Below are 21,247 nucleotides of genomic sequence, written 5' to 3' on the forward strand. Positions count from 1 at the left end.
ATTCCTCAAAAAAAAAAAAAAAAAAAGCAATAGTATTCTAGATTCTTAAAGGCCCTGGGAGGAGTTGAGACAGGGGAGAGAATAAATTTTAAGTGGAAGCATGTGCAATACCTGAGTAACAGTACAAAATGACGTGATATGATCAAGGCAGGTAAGGGTGTGGTCAACTACCCAGCATATGGCCAGTTCTGGTCAAGACCACTGAGCCATGGTTTGGTACTGTGTATAGAACTAAGAACTAAGGTGGGGTGTATACCCTGTTTAGTATGGCAAATATTAAAGTACGAGAATCCTGTCGTACAATAACCAAATAACCAAGCTAGGAGATGAGAATGAGAGAAAAATGAGAGCGGGAGAGAGAGAGCACATGATACTTCCATCATCTAAAATGGAAAGGCCACACTGGGACCGTCTGGTGCACCAGCCATTAGATTTTATGCCTGAGCACCCTTGAGGAAGCTGCTGTATTTCTAGCAGACAACTTAGGAGATCATCATAATATTTATGTCATCTCATGAGGAGGAAGTAAAATTTCTTATGTCTACCATGAATGGGGAGGAATGTCAGATCATAGAAAGACTCTGTAAAATGTATGTATTTTTTTAAGTTTGCACTTTCAAAATTTTGTTGTATTTCTCTCTCTCTCTCTCTTTCTCTTTTTTAAGAGGGAGATTTTTCTATAGGACTCATGCACTTGCCAGGGAAACAGAGACAGAGAGACAGAAAGCAAGAAATCAATCACCACCACCCTCTTGTGGATGATGGCCATGCCACAATCCCTTCTCCTTCAGTCTCCTCTCTGGATTTTGGGCATGCACACACACAAGCCCACTGTGAGTTTTAAGCTGCTTGGTCTGGGACTCAAACCATGGTTAACTATGTGGGAGTCCAGCAACAAATGTAACCATAACGCCATTTGTTGTGGTCCTGCAGACTTATAAAATTTTAAAAAATTATCTGGGATTTTACGTTAATATCTTTTTATTTACTGCTAATTTACTTAAATCCCACCTACCACTTTTTATCCAAAAAAAATATATCACCTATCTCATGACATTCAGTAAAACATAAGATGTTCAGTCAAGGTAATATCTCCGGTGGGGACATTCATCCCTCTGCTGTTGTCTTTCTAGGGTTGAAAGGCAGGGGACGCTGCATATTCTTCCTGCCTCAGTGGACAGCAGGATCTCTCTGCTCTTGCATGAACCTCACCTCTTTCTCTTCCTAGTCGTTGTCCAGCCTCTAAGCCTATTTCATACAGAAGAGGGATAGAGACTGTTCACAGTTAAGTCACGCTAAACAGACTTATCAAAAACCAAAGAATAATGGAGAAAACATTCACTACCACCTGGGCAACCGACCAAAGCAGTGTTGTGAATTTTATGAGTTTTTCAGGCATAATGACTCTTTCTCTTTTATTTTTTTAAAGCATATTTATTTAATTTTATTTATTATTATTATAATTTTTAAAATTTGTTGTAGGGCTCATGCACTAATCAGAGAAAAAGAGAGAAAACAAGCCACCCAGGTCTGGAACTCAAATTACATTTGGCCATGGGAGTGTCAGACGCCTTAAACTCCATGCCACCTGCTGACCCCAAAGGTGTCTTGGTGGTCAGAAGACAGAGCTTCTGGTAACGTTCGGGGGTCTTAGCAATGAACGAACCTGAGGAACCCCTGTTATAGTAAGTGGGTAAGGAAAATATGAGGTACTTATTATTCATTGGTGAACTTGGGTTGTTTCTCCTTAGCAGTAAATGAAAATAAAGCAATTAAATGGGGGGGGTAAGGGGGTGTCTTCCAAAAGCTCATGAAAAATGCTTATTGTGAAAAAACTGCATGGATTTCAAATTGTTTTACATTAAAAGTAAACTTTAATTCCATTTTCCCATGAACTTTTTTGAAGTAACCTCATACAACAAATAATGATTCAGTGAGAGAAGATAGATTTTGGGTCAGTGGACCCCTTGGACCACTGACTAGATTGCGAGACTTTCAGGAAACAGCTTCTCCATGCCTCAGGTCTTTTAGTGTTAAGGTGCTCTGATGGCAAGTCAGAATCTAATGAGCAAAGCACAAGAAGTGCTTATTAGAGACCCTGGTAAGATGGTGGGTGGGCGAGGTGTGTGAGTTTCTGTCCTAGGAGGCAGAGGGTGAGACATGGATTCATACTCCCCTGATCTGGGGAGGAATCATTCTCCAGAGAAGCAGAAGAGGGAAGCTGCTGAGCAAGCGTGCTCTCAGCTGGAGACCAGCCTGATCTTCATCCCGCCAGGGGCTAAGGAGCACAGACGTGGTGCAAAATTAAGACAAGGACAGGTTGGACTCTGACCCTGTGCCATTCACTATGGGCTGGGGAGAGGTGCCAGACCTCCCAGATACAGCGGCTCCTGAATAGGGACAGCAGAGTGAGCATCCAGCTGTTACTTTCTCCCTTCTCACCTGAATAACGGAGCCTCCGAGACGCAGCCCTAGGTTCTTTCTACTGGAAGTAGTCATGTATGTATATTGACATGTGTATATATATACATATATGGCTATTCCCATGACTATATATGTTTAACTATATATATATATATACACATACACACACACACACACATATATATGACTATTTGTTTCTACAACTATATATGCATATATGTGACTATTTTCATGATTATATGTATGACTGTTTATATATACACATATATGACTATTTATATGGTATATACACATATGTATGTATACATATATACAGACATACATATGTGGGTGTATGTGTGTGTATACATATATATAGTCACATACTATGTATGTATATATGTGTGTATATGTATGTGTGTGTGTGTGTATATATATACACACACACACATATACATATTTTAATTTGGTTGGAAGAAATGGTGGCATGATGGTTGAGCCACTGGACTCACACATGGCTGATCGTGGTTTGAATCCTGGACCTGGCAGCTTGCTTTCTCACTTTCTCTTTCTCTCTCTGGTCAAATTAAAAAAATAATAATGAATAAAATAAATAATTTTTAAAAAATGAAAAGAAGTAACCACTCACGTCTCAGAACTCTTCGAGCCAGGCTGGGCTAATTGATTCCATCCTGACAGCCTTTTATGAGGAGAAAAGCCTCCATTCCCCTCCTATGACACAGTACAGCCAGGAGGGAAGGGGCCTAGCCTTGGTCAAGCTTCAGGTAATCCTCTGGCCTGAGTTGCTTTGCTCACCCCAGTCTCCTGGGAAGAAGTGCATGAGGGGAAAGTGTCTGGGCTCTCAAAGTGGCTCTTGATGACACTGCTCTCCTCTTTGTGTCACGGCCTTACTTTCAGACTCTGTCATTAGCACACCGCTGCGCCTTACTGCACATTCCCCTTTCTGGGTCACTGAGATGTGAAGTGAACATGTCAGTAATATTCATCCTTTTCTGTGAGAACTGGTAGGGGGATGCAGAAGGGCAACGGAGTGGGAGCGCTGGCTGCTGGGAGGGTGGAGATTAATTTGCATTCATCTTTCACCCTGTTAACTGGTCTGCCACTTCCCTACTCACCCAGGGTGGGGCTCATCTCCTGGGTGGGTCCCGCAAGTACTTAGCTCAGCAAAGGCATGTGTGCCATGCAAAGGTATAGACACTGGCGGGGCTGAGCCCAGGCACTCTTCACGGGTCACGTTCTTAGTCCACATTACAAGTTAAGGCATACAGAAGTTGAGTGTTTTCTCTGAAAACTATAGGCACCTTCTCATGTATATTACAGCTTAGTATACAGACTTACATATTTATGCTTGCATAGTTCTATAAAGTTTTCATATTTTATTTTTGTCTTTCTGTCCTCCCTGGACTCCAAGCTTCACAGGGATGAAGATTTTGCCTCGCTGGTCCACTGTTACAACCCTGGTATTTAGAACAACACTTGATTGAACATTAGAAGGTGCTCAATAAATATTTGCTGAAGACATAAATTCATAGTAAGGTTAACTCTTAGATTTGGCTTAACCTAAACATATTTGGGATGGAGGAGGTTTCCAATTTTTAAAACAAGGCTTGTATAAATGAGTAACACTCTTTTTAAAGAGCATCTTTGTAGTTAAGGTGTCAGTAAAGTTCATACATATTTTATGCTGAAAAAAATTGAGTTCTGTGGCCTCCTACTTTCTGACTCATCATTCTATTTTCTTTTTCTTAGCTCCACCATAAATTTGAATCTGTAATTTTTGCTTTGATCAATCTGATGTGTAAGGAGTGGGGCCAATTGAGTTTGGAAATGGAATTTTGAAGTCAGAATTCTGAGTACATGGGTGATTTACTCCCTGAAACATCCCTGCCTCGGTTTCCTCTAAGTGCTTATTCTGCCTTAAGCCTTCTTTTGAGAGAGGGCACACATGTGGTCTGAAGCAGAGTGACTAGAAACTTTTCCCCTACACTTTCTCTCTTCTCAGATATCTTCCGAAATAAAGGGAGATTGATTCCTGTGCCTTCCCAGGCTGCTACTCCAAGAATAGATTCGTAAAGGTGACTGTCAAGCTCTAATGCAAATACTAATGATCTGGCATTTTTCTCCACATCATCTGTCTATGCAGAATAAGATTGGGACACATTAGAAATGGAAGAAAGTATTCTTATGAATGCCCAATTATGGCTTTCCCTTGTGAAAAGTCTGATACAGGGGCCTGCAGGTGGTGTGGTGGTAAAGGGCACTGGACTCCCACATGGCCAACCACGGTTCTAGTCCTGGAACTACTGGCTTGCTTTCTCACCTTCCTTCTCTCTCTCTCTCTCTGATCAAATTAAAATAAATAAATAATTTTAAAAAGTTAAATAAAATGATCTAAGAAAAAAAAAGTCAGCTACATTAGAGCCATAGGTAGGCCTGTCCATTTTCTATTGCAATCCTGGCCTGCTATTTGAATATCTGTAGAGGGCAGTATGTTGACTCTGGTATCATGCTGTCACAGAAGCTTCAGTGCCCTGGGCCGCTGGGATGGCAGGCTCATGCTATTGCACCTGGCCTCGAGGTTGGACCAGGAATAAACTCAGGCCTCTCATATGATCCCAGTCTGTGCAACACAGACGCTTAGCAGTGCTCAGCACTGCGGCTGGATCAACACACACATCTGAAAACAATGTCCCGCTTACAGACATTTTTTGGGCCTAGACACAGTGGCACAGAAATGGGGACAACCTTGAGACGATCTAGTTGGACTCCAATTTTTTACAGAAGAAGAAAATGAAGCTTGGAGGAATTCTAATGCCAAATCATAATCAGACCTCCAAACTGACAAGACAGATGACACTAGATGCCAGGCTTTTAATTTTTTTTTTTTTTTGGAGAGATTTTCGCTATAGGGCGCATGCGCTCGCCAGACAGACAGAGAGAGACATAGAGACAGAAAGCAAGAAATCACCCCCCAGGGGGGATGGTCATGCTGCAATCCCTTCTCCTCCATTCTCCTCTCAGGATCTTGGGCACGCACGCACATGCGCCCGGCGTGAGTTTTAAGCCACCAGGTCCGGGACGTGAACCGTGTTCAACTACGTGAGAGTCCAGCGACATAGCCATTACGCTAACTGCTGGTTCCCACCAGGCTTTTAATTTTAAATACAGTACTTTTCCCTAAAACATTTCTGAAAACAGCGATTTTTCCTGAAAAGCATTTTTTCCCTAAAAACTTCAGATGGTAAACACAAACGACTGAGATGCCTTTTCTCATTCATATACCCAGAATGTCTTCATCTAAACCTGCACACTTTTATTGCTCCTGGGTCTTCGGTACTGAGCATCAGGTGTGAGTTTTAAGCTGCTGCATCTGGGACTCAAACCATGGTTGAGTCCAGCAATGTAACCATCACGCCATCTACTTGTCCCCTGGGGAAGAATTTCTAATTTTTCTCCTATCTCTCTTTGTCTCTTTCTCTCTCTCTCTCTTTCTCTGGCAAGAGTATGCATCCTATGGCAAAATGAAAAGTCACAAACAAACAAAAAGCTTCAGGAACAAAGTCCATATGCCTGTAACCATTCTGCAGTCCCCAAACCTGCAGCCTCCTGACCCCCTTTTCTGTTCTAACCAGCTGCAGGAAGACAGAAGACCTCTAGGATTGCACTCAGCTACTAATCACCAAGTCAGAGGCCTTTCTGTGAATTAAGTTCTAACTTTGTAACCCAGTTCCAGTGAGATGAGGTTCTACCTTGTTTACCTGAGACTAAGATCCTCCTTTGTCTCGCTGATTCAGCCACTAGAGCCCATCTGGCTTCTTGTCGCCTACCTCTCTGCCTTATAACCATGCAACCAAGGTCAACTTTTTTGTCAGTGCCCTTTGAGAGAAAAGGAGCTGATAACTAGGTGTCTGTTGCCTTGGCTCAGTTTTCTTCTTCCAGTGTAGGCTTGGCCTCTAGATACTGCTTCCTGTTTTCATGGCTTTGAGTAAGCCATGCAACCTTGCTTAGCATCAGGTTCCATATCAGAAAAGTGAGGCTTATTACTTATTCCACAAAACTGATTAAAGATTAAACAGTGGGGCCAGCAGACAGCATAATGATTATATTGCTGGACTCCCACACGGCTGATGGCAGTTTGAGTCCTAGACCTGGTGGCTTGAAAATCATAGTGGTCGCTCGTGCGTGCGTGCCCAGGATTCCAGGAGAACGAACTAGAAGGGATTGCAGCGTGGCCATCACTGCTGGGGAGGTGATTTCTCACTTACCTTCTCACTGTCTCTGTCTCTCCCTGGTGAACACATGCATCCTAAGGCAAAAACCTCTTAAAAAAATTAAATGGCACCAATGCATGTATAGTATCAGGCACTCAGTGGGCACCCAATAATTGATAGCTGGTGTGAGCTAGTTCTCTTTCTCAATCTTATCCAAAAATGTGACAGATGCATTCAAACAACTTGCCTCACTTTTATGAACTACTTTAAACTGTAACTAATTTTAAATGACTCTGGAATTAAAGTTGCAAAAGCCAGGTGGCACAGTGCAAAGACTGTGTAAGCTGGGAGTTCAGAGACAGATGTATTTTGTTCCTGGTGTCACCAGTAAGTATCTCTGTAACCTTAATAAAGTGAATTAATCTGCTGAGGCTTCACTGTATTCTTCTGCAGACAACAGGGTAAGTTAGATAATGTTTCAACTTCTTCCTAGCTTTACATTTTTGATCCTCCATGAAAAATAAACAAATCTTCACATATTTAGAAGAAATATTACATCTAACTAGGCCTCCACCCAATGATGAGATTAATGAGATCCTGATTTTAAATCTGCCCTCCTGTATGCCAGTCAGAGCACTGTGACTCCCAGGTGTAAGAGAGAAATATGATATGATGTGAGTCCGAGAACTCTCCAGAAAAGTGGATCTAGTAGGTGGCATGGAATTTAAGGCACTAAATTCCACATGGCCAACTTCCCAGTTTGAATCCCAGACTTGGCGACTTGAAAATCACACTGGGCAAGTATGAGTGCATGTACAAAATCTCCAGGGAAGAGTGGATGTAAAGGGATTAAAGCATAGCCATGCCCCCAGGGGGTGATTACTCACTTTCCCTCTCTCTCTCTCTCGTTCTCTGTCTTTCTCTCTGGTGAGTACATGCACTCTATAGCAAAAATTTAAAATAAATAAATAAATATATCCACCCCCCCCCAAAAAAAAAGTGGATCTCCAAATGTGGTTTCTACATTAGCATGGTCTATATCACCTGAGAACTTACTGTAAATGCCAAATCTCAGGTCCTACCCTAGACCTACGGCAGTAGACAGTCTGGGAATGGGCTTAGCAATCTGCTTCATCGATTCACAAGGTGATTCTGATTCAAATTGAGAGCCATTGCTCTAGTACATTAGAGTAGCCTCAGTTCTCTCTCTCTCTCTCTCTCACTCTCTCTTTCTCTCTCTCTCTCTCTCTCTCTCTCTCTCACACACACACACACACACACACACACACACAGAAAACCTGTTATTTTGAATTGAGATGATATGTACATCAGAATAGGGTATCTAGGGCCAGGTGGTAGCAAGGCAGAAATTTAACTGGATCCACATGGAAGAGGTCCTGGGTTTTAGGACCTCTCTGAGTATATTAGGGAAGAGCCCTGTGCCTTTGGTCAGGCTGGATAAGACTGGGAATGGACTCAGTGTGGAAACCCTGTCGGGGATGTCTGTCTCTCTCTATCTTTATTTCATAAAAAAATTAAAAATGTGGGACCAGCAGTTAGCGTAATGACTATGTCGCTGGACTCCCACGTAGTTGACTGTGGTTCAAGTCCCGGATCTGGTGGCTTAAACTCATGCTGGGCACATGTGCGTGTGAGCCCAAGATCCCAAGAGGAGAATGGAGGAGAAGGGACTGTGGCGTGGCCATCCCCCCTGGGGGGTGGTTTCTTGGTTTCTATCTCTCTGTCTCTGTCTGTCTGGCGAGTGCCCTATAGCAAAACAAAAACAAAAACAGAACAAAACAACAAAAAAAAAACTGTCCATAAAAAAAATTAAAAATGTGAAAAAAAGGAACAAGTTATCTATTTTACTTTACTGATTTGTCCCTACTAATTTCTAGACTTAAAAACAAACAAACAAACAAAAAAACAACTTCAGGCTTGCCTATTGACTCCATTTCCAGTACATTATTCTATTTTGAAGCAGAATATGTACCCAGTAGAAAATTAAGAAAATTACTAAGGACAAATAAACATTGATTGCTAAGGGAGACGAAGGCCACTTATCATATCTCTTTTGTGAGCAGTCACTCCCTCTGCATGCAGCTCACTTGAAACATCTTACATTTTAATACAGTGAGGATGCTTCCAAATAGTGGTCTCATTCATTGATTTTTCTTGCTATTTTCATTATCTACTTAAGCACAAAATACATTTATTGTGGTTTCAAAGGCTGTATTCAGTTGATCAAATTGTCGTATTTGAAGTATGGTATCAAATACAAATGGGCACCACTAGACAGCCTCTTTATCAATTCAGAAGAGTATGATCCAAATCTGTGGTAAGGCCTCAAATCAAAGGTGGTGTCTCGAGGAGTGAGTGTTTACCTGCAATTTAACACCAAAATCCTGAGGGGAGAGTGGACCAAAAGAGCTTCCTGGGCTCACCAAATGAACCCAGGAACTAGCTACTATTTACAAGGTTGATCATGGGATCAGCCTGTGCAAAGGGCTCTGGCTCTCCCTTATCCTTCAAGCCATACCCTGTTAAAAGGCTCTGCAGCCTAACCTCCTTCCTCAAAGTCTATCTGCTCCCTTTCCAGAAGGAAGTCCCACCCTGCAGGCAGCCTACAGTGTCCATGTCCTCCTCGCCATGTGGCATCCATAACATATTATCGTACCATTCAGTTTACACACCTGTTTACATTCCTACTGGTAAGTACCCTGGGATAAAGCATTGTTTTTATTTTAATCTCAAGAACAGCATACTGGTTCTTGTAAATATCTTCTGGGTAAAATAATTTTCTTTTCTTTTCATACTTCCTATTTTTCTGCAGACATTTTACCCTCAGAGTAGTGTTAAATTAAACTATTTTGGCCTAAAACACCCACTGTCCTCCCACACTTGAATTCCTAGGAATAAGCTGAAATCCTACATTTTAGGTTGTTTTTCTGACCTGGTTGCTAAGTTACAGCCAATCACAGCAGTTAGGCTTCAGTCAATCACAGGCACCCTGCCTTTTCAACTGTATGAATGCAGACAACTTCAGAATGTAACCAATGATGTCTCTACCTCACTCCTTCACTTATGTTTTTGGAATGACACTTTCTGGTTCTGTGACTTAAATGACAAGTTGACCATGTGGCTGGCTGGAGTTGTCTGGAAGTCTGGAGACAACTGCCCAATTTAAATTGTGTTAGGATTTGCTCTATTAAAACTCTTCTCTATTCAATTGGCTGGTTTATTTTTCTTTTAACTGTAGAGACCTGTTTAAAAGGGGGGCAGGTAACTAAGTGAGATGATGGATCTGCTAAGGTGTTCTGCTATATAACCGTTTTACTAGATAGATTATCTCATAATGTACTGTTGTACACCTTAAATATATGCAATGGGGCCCGCCTGTGGCCTGATGGTTAAGGCAGCTAAATCTCACATGGTTGACTGTGTGATTTGAGTTCCAGACATAGCAGCTTAAGAAATGTGCTGAATGTATGTGCATATACGCCCCAAATCACACAAGGATGGAGAGATGGAGAAAATGATATCGCAGCATGACCATTCTCCGTGGAGGATGCTTTCTCACTTTTCCTTTCTTGAGCTCTCTGTCTCTGGTGAGTGCATGCCCCTCTGGCAAACTTTAAAAAAAAATGCACACAACAAAATTAATTTTATAAAAGAAATAAAATACATACAGAGCCTTTCCTAATGCACTGCTCTCCAAGGAAAGAGTTGCGGTCAGAAGCTAACGATTCCATCTGTCGTGCTATCTTAGCTAACTATGTCATTTTTCCAGGAATCCTGTCAAAAAGTCAAAAAGCTTGTGGAAAGTAGTTAACTTTCCATTTATTTCCAATGGATGTGTTGTAATTAGAGTTCATATCACTTTTATTTTGTTGTTGTTATTTTGTTTTTTAAAAACCAAACAGCCTTTGGAAATCAAAGAGAAATGAGTACCTCTTAGGAAAAATATAATTTTAAAAAATTTTAGATGTACATTTTTTTTTTTTGGAGAGGTTTTTGCTATAGGGCGTGTGCGCTCGCCAGACAGACAGAGAGAGACAGAGAGACAGAAAGCAAGAAATCACCCCCCAGGGGGGATGGCCATGCCGCAATCCCTTCTCCTCCATTCTCCTCTCGGGATCTTGGGCACACACGCACATGCGCCCAGCGTGAGTTTAAGCCACCGGGTCCGGGACTCGAACTGCGGTCGACTATGTGGGAGTCCAGCGACATAGCCATTACGCTAACTGCTGGTCCCAGATGTACGTTTATATAAACAGTAAAAAAGAATCATTGAAAACACATAGAGCAGGTAATCAGAAACTCCTGTGAGAGGAAGCAGATTTTACTCCTCCTGCTCAGAACCTGTGTGACCTGCCTCACTCTATGCTTCTTTAGATTTCACTTTTCCACCCAGTCTCACTGTCTCAGAGTAAATGACAACAATAACATGCAAGAAGAGAACATGAAACGAGGAAAGGGGAAAGAAAAGAAGTTTTGAAGATTATTATTACTATTTTTTCTTTTTGAGAGGTTTTTTGCTATAGGGTGTCTACGCTCACCAGAAAGACAGAGAGAGACAGAGAGACAGAAAGCGTAAATCACCTCCCAGGGGGGATGACCACGCTGCAATCCCTTCTCCTCCATTCTCCTCTTGGGATCTTGGGCATGTACGCACATGTGCCCGACGTGAGTTTAAGCCACCAGATCCGGGACTCAAACCATGGTCGGCTACATGGGAGTCCGGTGACATAGCCATGACGCTAACTGCTGGTCCCATGAAGATTATTTTCATAGTGTGGGAGGCAGTGTGCAGACACCCAAGGATACCCAAGGGAGGAAGGATGTAAATGATGGACTCTTGGTTGGCTTTAGAACCTACTTCTCTGAGCTCAAGAAGAAAGATACACAGGAGGGTGAGGATACTGGATATGATGATCAGGACAAGGTCCTTTGTGACTATCAATAAAGGGGATCTCAAAGAAACAGGGCCCTCAGAACCAGGTTCAAATCCTTTACACAAGACTCAGATAAAATCGAGGCAGTAGTCAATTGTGCAATGGACTTCATGAACAAGAACAGGGAAATTCAGTAAGCAAACAGAAGGAAGATTGAGTCTAGGACAAGCATTTTGCTATCTGAAAATTGCTTAGGTGATGTCTAGCAATCTTGGACCTCCTGGCAAGGCAGAGAACTCAGTTTACCCAACCATTGAGATTCATGATCTCACCTGCTCCCACTTCTCTGCTGGCTGTACAAAACAACCATTAAGCCTGGTTGTAATGGAACAGGAGAATAAATGTAAGTAAAAAGTGAGACTCTTAGAACTGCTGCTTGGAGCTGTTGGGAAAGAAACCAAAAACCCATTTTTGTCTTAAAAGAAGGTTGTGGGTGGAGTGGTCTTTTGAAAGAGAGAGCAATTACTTCAATGATTTGCATTTGTATGATGGAAAAAGTATACCCTATTCAAGGAAATGTGGAAAGTTTTGAATAGGAAAAAACGACAAAACCCTTTTTCCCCCATGAATAAAATACAAAAATTGGGTATACTCTAGTATTATTGCTTTTTAGTTTCTTTTTTTTCTGAGCATAGGCATTAAAAATATTGTTCAAATTACTGTTTAATATTACACATAATCATTTTTCATAGTTTGATTATAATTTATATTGTCATATCACTCTTCATTGAATGATAATGGAAGATAGGAGGACAAAATAAAATATTTAAAGACCACTGACAGGTAATGATACATACATTTAGAGAACTGAAAATTAATTAAGATGGATTTGGAAGAAAAGAACATATGAAATTCCAGACAGAGAGAACTGCAGCCTGGTTATGCTGCAATTCTTTTGCTTCTATTTTTCCATCCCATGAGAATCATGGATATACGTGCATGTGCTGGCATGTTTTTCAAACACCCGGGCCAGTATTCAAGCCTTGGTCAGCTATATGGGCTCCAGCCCCCTCTATATAGTGCTTAACTGCTGCACTACGGGGCCAGCTTCCGATCTTTTTCTTTTTTCTTTTTTTCAGAGAGGTTCTTGCCATAGGGCACGTGCGCTCACCAGAAAGAGAGACAGAGAGACAGAAAGCGAGAAATCACCTCTCAGAGGGATGACCATGCCACAATCCCTTCTCCTCCATTCTCCTCTCAGGATCCTGGGCACACACACACATGTGCCTGGCATGAGTCTAAGCCACCGGGTCCAGGACTCAAACCGGTCGACCACATGGGAGTCCAGCAACATAGCCATTACACTAACTGCTGGTCCCTGCCCCAGATTTTTTTAAAGATGAGGTCTCCGTGTGCTGCCTCATTCTCCTGTGTGCTGGTATTATGAGCTACCATCAATTCTCTCAGGACCAGGAACTGAACCCAGTTCTTCCACTCGGTTCCAGTGAGTAGAGCCCAGTGTGCTTGGAGTGCACACCACAACTGGGCCATAGGATGTTGTCTAAAGTCACAGTTGCTGAAAATATTCTCCAAGTATCTTTATTTTGGTAGTTGACACAGGGAAGTTTTACATATTTTTAAGGGTAGTAATCATAATATATGGTTTAGAGAGACAGAGAGACAGAAAGCGAGAAATCACCTCTCAGAGGGATGACCATGCCACAATCCCTTCTCCTCCATTCTCCTCTCAGGATCCTGGGCACACACACACATGTGCCTGGCATGAGTCTAAGCCACCGGGTCCAGGACTCAAACCGGTCGACCACATGGGAGTCCAGCAACATAGCCATTACACTAACTGCTGGTCCCTGCCCCAGATTTTTTTAAAGATGAGGTCTCCGTGTGCTGCCTCATTCTCCTGTGTGCTGGTATTATGAGCTACCATCAATTCTCTCAGGACCAGGAACTGAACCCAGTTCTTCCACTCGGTTCCAGTGAGTAGAGCCCAGTGTGCTTGGAGTGCACACCACAACTGGGCCATAGGATGTTGTCTAAAGTCACAGTTGCTGAAAATATTCTCCAAGTATCTTTATTTTGGTAGTTGACACAGGGAAGTTTTACATATTTTTAAGGGTAGTAATCATAATATATGGTTTAGAAAGAAACCACTTGGTAATTTCATTCAGTCACGTTTCTTCAAGATAGTTACCTAAACAGTTTGCATTGTGTTCCCTTGGTGTTGAAATTTGGGAGGGAATTAATCATTCATCATGTCACATGAGAGTCCTTAACAGACATTAGACTTTCAGCTGATTGAGCTAAATAGGATAGAAGATTGATAGCTTCTTCTTCAAGGCAAACCTTCTGCATGGGTTTCTAATTTTTAAAATGGGATAAATATAACCTTCCGTTTGCTAATCCATTCTCATTTTTCTTTCTTTACAAAAAGTTTAAAGCCGTTTTTCATTGGTAGTTTGTGGGTAGTATTTATGGATGCATAACATCGTGTGAAGGAGTTGCGCAAAGTTTTAGACGTTCTACTTTCTTGGTTACTTATGTTACCAAGATTCTGATTGCATTAAGTATTCTTCCTTTCACCCCGGAGAAGCATACATCTGCTTCTGCTGACATCTGTTCTCCTTTGTGGGTTCTGAGGAAACATTTATTTCTTTTTTGCTTTTCTTCCTGTTTTAGCAGTGTCTGCTTCTCATCTTAATAAATCACCTTTGCTTGGCAATAACTTAATAGAAGGAGAATGCATAGCTAAAGAGAGAGTGTGTAGCACAGAATGTAGAATTCTGAACAGCGTTCTTGGCTTGTTCCATGCTATCTGCCTGGCATTACAAAACTAGATTCATGGTGTGCTCATTTTTTTAAAGAGAGGTTATAAATAACAATATCAAGGTCATTAGTTCCCCACTACGTTTAGCACAAGAAAGCTAGAATGGTGGGTGAGTTAGTGAAGGTTTTGTCTTGAGTGTATTGTTCCAAATATTAGGTCTGCTACACCTGCTACTCCTCTGTACCTTTCTCCTTGAAGGTTACCTTTGCTTCGGGAGCCCAGTGCCCTGCCTCCCTTTCATAGGAACCAAAGACAGCATTGGGAGAGGAAGCAAGGCAAGAGGCTCCATGCCACATCCTCAAACAGTACTGGTCTTCCCTCTCCACACATGCTCCTGGACTTCCTGGATAGTGCTTTCATATCCTGATTAATTCTGTGACTCACTCTGGGCTGATGTGACTGATGAAGTGAAAGCATCCTACTGGGAAAAAAAAAAAATATGATATCAACTGCTTATCCTACCCTGAAAGTGAAATCTTGATTGGAAAAAGATATTCACATATGTAGAAAGAGGACTTGTATGTAGGATATATCAATAACCTCTGCAAATCATTAATAAAATAGGTAGCCCATTTACAAATTTTATTTATTTATTTATATGTCAGCTTATATCCATGTATGAAGGAGAGAGAAGCATTCTTGTAAGGATTTAATAGTGATGTGATCCCCTTTCCTCAGTCCTCTATTTCCTCACGATCTTTGTGCCCATGGGTATATGCTTAGTATGTTTTCAAGCCGACCCAGGAATCCTAGCCTGTAGCCAGCCACGTGGCTTCCAGCACTGCAGCAGTCTAGTATTCTATTACTGCATTTTTTTAGGCTAGGGCTGGATAACTCATTTTTTTTTTCTTTAAAAATGAGCAGGAAAATTGAACTGGCACTTCACAAAAGGAAATATTCAAATGGGCAATAATCACATTTAAAAAAAATTAAAAAGCACTAGCATTATTACTCAAGAAAATACAAATGAAAACCATAAAGTGAATGTACTAGACATTCACAAGGAATATCAGAATTAAAAAGACTAGCTATCTCAAGTATTGTCAAGGAAGTAAAGGCTCTAGGACCCTCAAACAGCACCGATGGACATGTGAATTGGTTCAACTACTTTGGAGAACTGGCAGTATTTGTTAAGGTTCATCATAACACCAACTCTATGACACAGTACTTTCACTCCCAAATATATATGCCAAAGAAATGTGTGCGTATTTTTACCAAAAGATTAGAAATAATCCAAATGTTCATCCACAAGAGAATTGATAAATAAAATATTGACTACCTGGCCCCTTTTTTCCCCCTCTAATGGCCCGAGGGCATGTGGTTTTGCCAGAGAGACAAAGAGAGGGAAAAGAGAGAGAGAAAAAACACCTCCCCGCTATAGAGGTGTGGTTGCACCACAATCTCTTCTCCATTTCTCCACCCTGTTGGGATTTTGTACATGTACGCACATGTACCTAGCGTGTTCCCCCAAGCCTGGGATTCAAATTGTGGCCATTGTGTGGGATCTGGCTCTCTTAGCTACTAGGCTATGGAGCCAGCCCAACTACCTGGCCCTTTATAGAAAAATTTGCCCACTCTGCTCTAAAGCAATAACTAAGAATAGTCAACTGATAGAGGTGAGAAAATAAGAAGAATCTCAGATATTATGTTGAATGAGAGAAGTTAGACACTAAAGCATAGATACTGCAAAACTCCATTTTTATGAAGTTCCAGAATAAGCAAAACTAGCTGACGGTGCTAGAAACCTGAATAGTAATTCTATTTGAGAGATATACACTGAAAAATGCACAAGGGAGCTCTTGGGATCCTGGAAATGGTCTGTATCCAGATCTTAGTGATAGCTACAGGAATGTATTCATACATAAAAGTTAATTGAGCTGTACACACAAGATTAGTGTACTTTACTTTTTTATAGGTCAATTAAAAAAATTAATGGAATCATGAATTTGCTGCCTCTTAAATGGGCAGATGGGTTGAAACTTCTTACGTGGTTGAAAGGTAACAACTTGTTGTTTTCTGTGACTTTGGGAGACGTTGAATTCGTTTTCATGACTGAAAATGAGGCTGGCCAAATGCACTTCACATAAAATTTATAAAGATATGAGAATGCATGACGAGATGGCGAGAACTTTTGCGGAAAAGCATGTCATCTGCCTAAGAATGTCCGAATTTTTTCTTTCATGCTTTTCTTTCTTCTTCACTGACCTGTTTTGCCACACAATTTGTTTTATACCATTTCTTACTTATAACAATGGATGACCAATTTTGTACTTCCTTGTTCACCTACATCTGTCTTTTTTCCCCTAGTATATTTATAGTAAATTGCTTGCATAACCCTTGGGCCTACATTAATTTATCTTTGAATGTTTTTCATTTCCCCTTTGTGTCCTCTAACTCCATTGATTTTACCCTATTTGATATTTCTTCATTATTCTAAAATTCACTTGGCTGCTGTTCAACACTTTATTTTTTCCCCTTTTGGTTGTCCCTGTGTCCTAATTATCAACCTAACTAGGTTATGAGAACTCTTGCACAGAGGGTCCCTAACCCATACATTAAAATTGTATTGTATGGATCACTCAAGCTTAGCCAAAGATTGATTTCATTCTAGCTCTCTTTTACATAGTGCATAATTTACTAATCTTGTGCCCTGACTGCAAACCTACAGTAGGACATGATTTATTCATTTCTTGTCATTTATTTCCAGAGAACTAAAATCATATGTAACTAGCAGTCTTTTCTATTAGCATAAATGAAAAGCAATAAGACAATATCAATGGAGTAGGCTGTTGCAGTAGTTGGTAATCAAGATGATAATGAAAGATTAAGGTTTCTTCCTCTGAAGCATTCCTGAGCACTTTGCAATTAGTTCCCACTGATCCTCATAACATTGCTGCAGTAATTGGAAAATTGCTAAATGTTTGTTACAAACAGAAAATACATGCACTTTCTATGGTTCCCTCAGCTTGCTACTAACTTTGCATAAGAATCAAACTTGCACTTTACTATCTTAGTTCAGACAGAAAAGGAGAGGTTGAAACTAGTGATGCTTTCTTATCTCTACCTCAAGGTAGGGCCCTATCTTCAGGTATGTTAGCTTGAGAACTTAATAAAATCTCAAATTTTTAAATTTCTACAACTGGAGAATCACTACTTCTTTACTAAGCCTACTACTTGGAATCTAGTAGCTTGAGACACATTTGGGAAAAGTCCTCTTGAGATCATATTTCTCACAGAATTAAATATTTTCAGTTTTGAAGGAATTCTTGGCATTATCAATCCAATCACCCTATGATAATTGAATCATGACCACCCCATTCTAACATACCGCTGAGACTACCACCTCCACCTTTTACACTCTAACCATCAAAAAGTTCTAATTAGTCTCAACAGTACCAAAGAGCTACCCTAAACATAAAGCTTTTTCTGCATTTAAGTACACCTTGCACATAGCCCTAAGTTTTCTCTTTTCTGAGTCAAACAACACTTTTTGGTGCCATTTTTTAGATAGCATGGGTTGGAGACTCCAAACCAGGTCACACTCATCTCCATTAGTTTCACTTGTCTTTTGATCCTTACAAATGTGGGGGGTACAGGCCCAGTCACGGTAGCACGGCAGTAGCATGACACTCTGCAATGCCGTAAGCCATATGGCAGATTGGGGTTTAGTCCCTGATCAACCTGGACATGGTGGTCACACCTGTGCAACCATAAGACTACCTGCCCAGGGAAGGAGGGGCAGGACTACAGCCTTAAACCCCATGGAGGGTGCTTCTCATTCTCTCACTCACATTATTATTATTTTTTTGAGGGGGAGAAGTTTTTGCTATAGGGAGCGTGTACTCGCCAGACAGATGGAGAGAGACAGAGAGACAGAAAGTGAGAAATCACCCCCCCCAGAGGGGATGGCCATGCCACAATTCCTTCTCCTCCATTCTCCTCTCGGGATCTTGGGCACGCACGCACGCATGCCCAGTGTGAGTTTAAGCCACTGGGTCCAGGACTTGAACCGCAGTTGGCTACATGGGAGTCCAGTGACATAGCCATTATGCTAACTGCTGGTCCCCGCTCTCATATTTATTATTATTATTAGTTTTAGTTTTTTTTTTTTTTTTTTTTTTTTTTCTGTAGGTGCATGCACTCACCAGGAAGAGAAGGAAAAGTGAGAAATCACATCCTCCCCTACACTGGGAGATGACCACACTACAATCCCTTCTCCATTTTCCTCTTGGGATTTTAGGCAGGCATGCAAATGAGCCTGGCATGTTTTTTCAAGACACCAGGTCTAGGAGTCAAATCATATTTGGCCATGTGGGATCCAGACACCATAACCACCATGCTATCTGGCTGGCCCTCTCTCTCTCATCAAAAAAATAAATACATAAAAATATGGCGCACAAAACTGAACACAGTCTTCCAGCATGGGTTGATCTGAATGATATCCTTTATTCACTGATGCAATCTCAGAACGTGTTTTCTGATCAATATGTCTCATAGTTGACCAATGACAGCTTGTCTTCTTACCAAGTCTTGTCAGCACTGCTCAGTACCTATGTATGCCACTTACAGGCACACACAAGTTGACAGGCACTGTAAGATCACTGCCCAGGAAAAGTCACTAGCGGTGACTATCTGACCTTGACTCAACCCAAGCCTTTTAGTTCTAATTCACTGTCTCTTGTACCTTGATTAAGAACTCCATAGGCTTATGTATGTTAACAAGTTTAGAAATGTATGTAATTTGGTTATTTATGTAACAGTGTACATTGATGCATTTGCTCAACATATTAAACTATGAATGTTTTCTCTTGAAGCAGGAGTTGTCATATTTTTACTATAAGGAACCAACACAGGTCATGAGCACTCATGTGCCTGGTGTATTCAGGCAGGTCTCTGGATGCAAACTAGCAATCTTTCCATATGGGTCAGCCTTGCAGTATTGTGTTTTACCGCTGTGCTACTGATTGGATCCAACTAGTATAGAGCTTCTGATGCAGGACTTTGTAGTTTCATGGTTATGGAAGCTTGGGATATTGTATGGGATTCCATCTTCCCAGATCTCTGTCATTTTAGGATTGAGAAGAGAATCACTGAAGGATGTGGATGTGCCTTTTATGCTAATCTGTAGCTCCACCAATGCATTTTGAGCTCTTACTCTGTGCTACATGCTATGAAAGAAGTTAGGAAAATCAGAGATGATAAACTAGGGCCTCCAGGAACTCAGGCTGGTAATGACTAAAATGCACAGAAAGACAAATCTCTTGGTTTCCCCCTGGCAAAGTCCCTTTTTACAATTCAAACATTCTCTCTCATGAATATACTTTGGAATTTTGTATTCTCCCCAACATTACTGTCCTTAGCATTCTAATCTAGGAAGCATTTGTTCTTCTGAATGTCATGCACTGTGACAAATTAGTTCTCTTACTTTTCCTGAAGTCCTTAATAAGCTGCTTTACTGATGCACTCTTACTCTCCCAAGTGTTTTCACGAAGTGCAACAGCTTTCTTTATTCTCCAAGAGTATCCTAAGTTTTCATTTGAGAATATTCATAAAACATAGCCAAAATAAATGACAAAAGCAAAGCATAAAAGTAGTTCTAAAATGTATGTTGCTCTGGCTCTATTTTAGATGGCCTTATGTGTGTGAGTGAGTTTCCTGTAGTATTGAGGAAATAAAGTCTTGCTGATTTAGAGCATCTAGATTCACAGCTGAATTAGTTCCGTTAGGTCCTGGTGGTGGTGAATGGTTCTTCTGTATGACCAGAGAGGCTAACAAGTTGTAGACTTTGGCCTCCTCCAATCCACTTATACTTAGGTAGCAGGAACTGGAGACAATAAAATAATGCTCAGCTAACTTAAAATGGCACACTCATACACTCATGTTCTTGTTTGTTTACTTCATCTATGAGTGACAAAGACAATGAGAACCACAGTCACCCTCTACAGGGTTCTAAGGCCTTGATCTATCCCAGCCTCAGCCAATTCCAGATCATGGGCATGTGCATGCCTCGTGTACTCAGAGAGATCTGTAGATGTGAATCTGGAACTTTTTTGTGGGATGCTCTACAGAGTGACATGTTTTACTGTGGCTCTGTATGTAGTCCAGTCCCTCAAGGCACACCCATGTTCACGAAAGAAGACACAAATAAATAAATGACAAAAAGAGCTTATTTCTTTTTCTTTCTCCCCCCCCTTTTTTTCTTTTGAGACTTTTTTGCTCTAGGAAGCATGTGCTTGTTGGAGAAAGAGAGAGATAGAAAGCGAGAAATCACTCTGTGAGGGGGATGGCCACACCACTAGCCCTTCTCCTTCAGTCTCCTCTCACGATTTCTTAATAAAGGGAGCCACTAAACATTAAAAACATTCTGGAGGAGCCAGTAGGTGGCATGGTGGTTAAGGCACTGGACTCCCACATGGCCAACCACAGTTCAACTCCCAAACTGGGTGGCTTGTTTTCTCACATTCTCTCTCTCTCTGGTACATGCACATGCCCTATAGCAAATTAAATTTAAAAATAAATAAATAAACAAACAAATAAAATAATAAATAAAATAAATAATTATTTTCCCCCAGGGGAAAGCATGAATGTAGTCCCCCACTACCACAAATTATGCAGTTGAATTTCCCTCATTTGGGGAAAACGCAGGGGTCAGCACACGCAGAATGCAATGGATGAGCCTCATCCTGGGAAAACCACCATGGTGATCATTGTATCTCTCCTGCCAGGTAAGTATAAAATAAATAATACTTAAAGAAGAAAATAAATAAACAAAAACATTCTGGATTTACTTCTTTAAGCTCTGGACATAGAATATGGAAAGGAAAACAATGCAATCTCAAAGAGAGACTGTATGACCCACTATTTCCAGCTCCCTA

General features: G+C 41.1%; 1 protein-coding gene and 1 non-coding gene across 2 annotated transcripts in view; both read right to left on the reverse strand.

Annotated features, from left to right (window-relative positions):
* GPC6 (glypican 6) overlaps window positions 1-21,247 on the reverse strand; it is a 1,323,196-nt gene that overhangs the window by 233,965 nt on the left and 1,067,984 nt on the right. The gene's annotated exons all lie outside the window — the stretch shown is intronic.
* Window positions 20,942-21,105, reverse strand: LOC114009273 (U1 spliceosomal RNA). Its single transcript, XR_003550724.1, has one exon. It is a non-coding gene; the product is annotated as a U1 spliceosomal RNA (small nuclear RNA).

Source organism: Tupaia chinensis, unplaced genomic scaffold (genome assembly GCF_000334495.1).
Source record: "Tupaia chinensis unplaced genomic scaffold, TupChi_1.0 Scaffold000503_1, whole genome shotgun sequence".
Taxonomy (NCBI): domain Eukaryota; kingdom Metazoa; phylum Chordata; class Mammalia; order Scandentia; family Tupaiidae; genus Tupaia; species Tupaia belangeri.